The sequence below is a fragment of the Tupaia chinensis genome, unplaced genomic scaffold, assembly GCF_000334495.1.
Source record: "Tupaia chinensis unplaced genomic scaffold, TupChi_1.0 Scaffold000238_1, whole genome shotgun sequence".
Classification (NCBI taxonomy): Eukaryota; Metazoa; Chordata; class Mammalia; order Scandentia; family Tupaiidae; genus Tupaia; species Tupaia belangeri.
This window is the reverse complement of record NW_006159716.1, coordinates 8,859,215-8,865,187: the sequence shown is the minus strand read 5'-3', so window position 1 is coordinate 8,865,187 and position 5,973 is coordinate 8,859,215.

Here is a 5,973-nt window from a genome sequence, read left to right as displayed (position 1 = left end):
CTGTCTGGCGATCCCATGCGCCCTATGGAAAAAAAAAAAAAAAAGATGGCTGGGTCCCACACAGCCAACTGCATGGTTCAAGTCCTGAACCCGGGGGGAAAATGGAGATGAGATTGAGATGAGGCCACCCTGGGAGGGTGCTTTCCCCTCTGTCTCTCTCCAGTGGTCACACACACCCATAACATACAAAATTAAAAACATAAAACTTCTGAGCGACCACATGAGCAGAAAATGTAGACGAACATCTTGGGGAGGGACCAGAGGAAGTCACCGAGAAAGGCTGTCCTCACTAGGGTCCTCTAACGAAGACCAACAGTCACCAGCTTCAGCCCAGGCTTCCTGCAGCAAAGCCCACGACACTAGGGACCTCCAGGTTTAAAGAAAGTGCTAGACGTGGGGACCAGCAAAATAGCATAATGGTTACGTCACTGGACTCCCACGTAGTCGACCGCACTTCAAGTCCCAGACCCAGCAGTTTAAACATGCCCAGGGCATGTGCGTGCGTGCCCAAAATCATGAGGGGAGAATGGAGGAGAAGGGATTGTGACGTGGCCATCCCCCCGGGGGGGGATTTCTCACTCTCTGTCTCTGTCTCTCCAGCGAGCGCACATGCTCTAGAGCAAAAAATCTCTCTCTAAAAAAGAAAAGAGAAGAAAGTGCTAGACCTGGAACTTCCCTTAGGGAGAGAAAGAATCTCCCCCGTGGTCAGTCTGTTCCTTTTCTTGTGGCGAGAATCCACGCAGTGGAGAGGATGAACCACGGGGCGCATGCTCTGGGTTAGTGCTGGAAACGGCTCAGCTGGGAGGAGGTAGGGCTTACGTCACTTGTTTCGTGAAGGAACTTCTTAGGTTTTTTTCATAAACTAATTACTGTCAACGCTAATGTAATCTGGCAAAAAAAAAGAAAGTACATGACTGACTCTTACAGTTTTCTTTTGTTTGTTTGTTTGTTTGTTTTTGAGAGATTTTCACTATAGGGCACGTGTGCTCGCCAGACAGACAGAGACAGAGAGACAGAAAGCGAGAAATCACCCCCGGGGGGGATGGCCACGCCGCAATCCCTTCTCCTCCATTCTCCTCTCGGGATCTTGGGCACACACGCACATGTGCCTGGTGTGAGTTTTAAGCCACCGGGTCCGGGATGCAAACCGCGGTCGACTATGTGGGAGTCCAGCGACATAGCCAGTACGCTAACTGCTGGTTCCCACTGACTCTTACAGTTTTCAAACCGTGAGAATATGTCTCCTGTTTTTTAAAATTCTTCGTAAGAATGTACAGTTTGCTGTAGGTCGTGTTCAGCCATTTCATTGTGGAAGTGGTTGTAAACCCGGAGCCTCGCTCACTCCGGGTATGCAGCAGGTGCTCGATTAGTGCTCCTGGAAGGAAGACCTGAACGAACCCCTCATCCTGGCACCCAGAGGTCCATGCCCAGACCAGGGCCCGACATGCCTGGGGAGATGGAAAGGGGTGAGCCTGCCTCAGGTCCCAGTGGAGAGTTCCAGACTCCAGGGACCTGGGGCGTGGGCCTGCCGAGGCTGCTTTCCTGGGCCTGACGGGGCAGGCGTTGGATGAGACCCATCACTTGGGTTAAGATACAAGGGGACCTCAGAAGTTCGTGCAAAAATGAAGTATGAGTTTATTTTGGTGCAAAATTTTAAAAAATTGAAATTCACACACAGTCATCTCATCATGTGCCTTTGCCATAAACTTTCGAAGTATGGTCCCCGGGATGTACAGCTGTCCCTGATGGCCAGGCACCCACACACAGCAGGCAGACGCCCTGCAGCTGGAAGCAGTGACCCCTGAACCCATCCGCTCATCCCCCTCTTCCTCTGGGACCTAGGAGCACAGTCCCAAGATCGGAGGGTATGCCACAACAGTAAGCCAGCTGTGGTGGTGTGGGCCATAGTCCCAGATACTGAGGCAGGAGGATCGCAAGTTCAAGGCCAGCCCAAACAACATAGGCAGACGCTTTTTCTAAGGGAAAAAAACAAACAAACAAAAAAAAAAACCTGCAATGGAAAAAGACAAAAATATTTACAAAATATATAGTAGGCAAAGGGTTAATAAACCTCTTAAGAAATATTTAGGGACAGGGGCAGGAGATGGCATAACGGCCATCTTTGTTATATTGCTGGACTCCCACATGGCCAACCATAGTTCAAGACCCACCTAGACCGGTGGCTTAAAAATCATACCAGGCATGTGTGCGTGCGTGCCCAAGATCCCAGAAGAATGGAAGAAAAGGGATTGCAGCGTGGCCATCCCCCCTGGGGGTGATTTCTTGTTTTCCCTCTCACTGTCTCTTTCTCTCCAACAAGCACATGCACCCTAAGGCAAAACGTATATATATATATATACATATTTGGAAAGATGGGCCAGCAGGTCGTGTTGTGGTAAAGGTGGTAAGGGTCAGCCACATGGCTGACCACAGGGTTCAAGTCCCAGACCTGGTAGCTTTCTTTTTTCACCTTTCTTCTCTCTCTGGTGAGTGCACATGCCCTCTAGCACATTTAAAAATAATAATAATAAATTAGAAATTTAAAAATTATTGGGGACCAGCAGGTGGCATGGTGGTTAAGGTGTTAGACAGTCTTTCATGGCTGACCATGGTTCAAGTCCCAGACCTGGTAGCTTTCTTTTTTCACCTTCCTTCTCTCTCTTGTGAGTGCACATGCCCTCTAGCACATTTAAAAATAATAATAATAAATTAGAAATTTAAAAATTATTGGGGACCAGCAGTTAGCGTAATGGTTATGTCGCTGGACTCCCATGTAGTCGACTGTGGTTCAAGTCCTGGACCCGGTGGCTTAAACTCACGCCGGGCATATGTGCGTGCGTGCCCAAGATCCCCAGAGGAGAATGGAGGAGAAGGAATTGCGGGGTGGCCATCCCCCCTGGGGGGTGATTTCTACTTTCTGTCTCTCTGTCTCTATCTTTCTGGTGAGCCCACACGCCCTACAGCGAAAACCTCTCAAAAAATAAATAAATAAATGAGTGAATAAATACATAATTCTTTTTAAAAGCATTTTAAAAATATAGGAGGAGGGGGGGTAGCCTTGTAGACTAGTAATTAAAGGACCCAGACCCCACATGGCCAACTGTGGATCAAATCCTGGCCCAGCAGCTTGAAAAACACAGCCGTATGTGTGTGCACGTGTCTGAAATCCCAGCGGATGGAGGAATGGAGAAGGGGTGCAGCGTAACCACACCAGAGCGGGAGGTGTTCTCCCCCTCGCCCACACCCTCTGGGGACTAAAGAAGTATTGGGGGGGGGACCAGCAGGTGACATGGTGGTTGAGGGCACTAGACTCCCACATGGTGGGCCGCAGTTCCAGACCTGGCTGCTTACTTTCTCACTTTCTCTCTCTCTCTATCACTTGGTCCCTCTCTGATCAAATTTTAAAAAGTTAAATAAAATAATTTTTTAAAAGATGTAAGTATAAGGACCAGCAGTTGGCGTAATGGCTTTGTGGCTAGACTCCCATGTAGTCGACCACGGTTCGAGTCCCAGACCTGGTGGCTTAAACTCATGCCGGGCGCGTGTGCGTGCGTGCCCAAGATCCCAAGAGAAGAATGGAGTCGCGGCGTGCCCCCCTGGGGGGTGATTTCTCGCTTTCTATCTCTCTGTCTCTGTCTTTCTGGCAAGAGCACACACCCTATAGCAAAAAAAAATAAAAATACAAAAGTAAGTATATTTGGGACCAGGTGGCAGCGCAGTGGCCACACAACTGGACCGACATGAGGAGGGCCCTGGCTGCGCGGCAGCTCCTCCCTCGGCAGGAGGCACACGGCCAGTGACTGGGCTGGCTGTGCCGAGGTGGATCGACACTGAAGGCCCTGCTGGGAGTGGCTGTCTTTCTGTCTCTGCTTGTTCTCGCTCATGAAAGAAACAACTAAACTTGTAAAAATGTATTGAGAGCCAGCACGTGGTGCAGAGGTGGAAGGTGGCTGCGTTCCACATGGCCAACTGTGCAGTTCGAGTCCCGGACCCGGCGGCTTGGACAGCACACCAGGTGTGCATGCGTGCCCACAAATCCTGAGAGGCGAGTGGAGAAGGGATTGCAGCATGGCCATCGCCCCACGGGCTCATTTCTCACCTTTTCTCTCTCCCTCCGTGTCTCAGTGAGCACACCTACACTGTAGAAACACTTCTTTACATCTGAAGTGTGTCTGTGTGTGTACAGATATATTTAAAGGGGCCGACTCCGTCACCTGTTGGTAAGGCAGCTGGACCCCACAGACGGACCAGTTTGAATCTCGGCCCCAGTTGCTTGGAAAATAGCTGAGTGTGCATGTCCAGAACCCCAACAGGATGGAGAAATGGAGAAGAGATTGCAGTGTGACCACGTCCCATTGAGGGGCTTCTCTCGTCTCTCTGTCTCTCGCTGGCAAGCACACAAACCCTCCAGCATGAGGCCTGGCACCCAGTAAGCACTAAAGAAACAGCAGCTACCATTATTGTTATTTATTTTTAAATGTATCTATATCAATTTTAATTTACAAATACAATTTAATTTAATTACATACATGGAATTTCTATAAAGAAATGAGGCGGCATTAGCAGCCAAGAGGCCAGGCCAGGCTGGGCCGTGTGGTCTGGGGCCGGTCTCTCCGTATCAACTGAGGGCCTGGAAATCGAGTTCCACAGCCCCTCCCAGCCCATGGCAGCTGAGGTGAGAGGTGACAAGAAACCCCGGTGCAGTTTGTCCTCAGCAGAGTCCAGCGGATGGAACCTTTTTCCTAAGCCGCCCGCCTGGCCTTTCCCCTGTGGAGTCATCAAGACCCTGAGGGCACTAAGCCAGGTGTCCCCCTGTCCCTGGGCTGTCACAGCCAAGTCCCAAAGTCCAAGTCTTCCTGAGCCTCTCCTGTGGTGACTCACGGCTGGGGGGCCGTCAGACACTGGGGGTGTCCTGGCCTGGGGACAGAGGCAAAGGTGGTTTCTTCCTCCTGAGAAAGATGTGAACCCAAGATGTTCTGCTTCTGCTTTCGATGACGTTTCCCCCAGCATCACCTGGGCTTCCCGAGGGCCAGGGCCTGACCCCGTCCGTTGGGAGCAGAGGGAGCAGCCGGAGCAGAGGGACAGGTGTTCTGAGCTTCGGAGCAGCCTCTGGGCAGGGCACTGCCGCTCGCTCGGGCGAAGTCTCCCACCAATGGCACCCTTCTGAGGTTTCTGGCCATCCTGCGGGGTCAGGGCAGGACAAGCCCCTCACAGACGAGAAACCTGAGGCCCGGAGCCATTGCGCAAGGTCACCAGCAGGGACAGGGACAGGGACAAGAACAGAGGTGGCCATGGGAGGGGCACCAATCTTCCCTGGGTCGTCATCTCCAGGTCACAAAGAACTAGAGACAGGACAGGGGGCTGGGCCCAGTGAAAGGAACCACGCAGCCCGCCCGGGCAGAGAGCTGGGGCCAGCCCGGCGGAGGGAGAAGCAGCAGACATGCCGCGAGGCAAGGACAGGAAACGTCGCAGCTGTGGGTTCTGGAGGCCTCCCACTCTGCAGGCCCCTACCTCGGTTTCCACACCTCCAAACCTCGGGGCCGGCGTGTGCACTACATGGGTAAAACAGACGCCAGGACGGCACGCAGGAAGGCCGAAGAAACAGCAGCTACCCTCTCACGGCCGAGGCCGACCAGGCCTCCTTCTCCCATTTCATGCTTCGGCCCCCGAAGGCGGGGGTTAGAGCGTACCCATTCTGCAGATGAGGAAAACCGAGGCTCTGCCCGGGCCCTCCATTCCCTCTTCGGGGGTAGGTCAGGGAGACAGTACCATTTAGCCCCAGGGACCACGGCTCCGCCCGTGACAATGTCCTGGGTGTCAGGCCTCCCAGGCCCCAGCTTGGCAGCCCAAGGCAATGGCGGTGGCCCTGTAAGTACACAGTCTGGCTGGGGAGGGGAGGGGAGGCTGCCTTCTCGGGGCCTCTGTCTGTCCCCCCAGTGCCAGGGCCTGAAGGCCACACCCCCCTCACGGAGA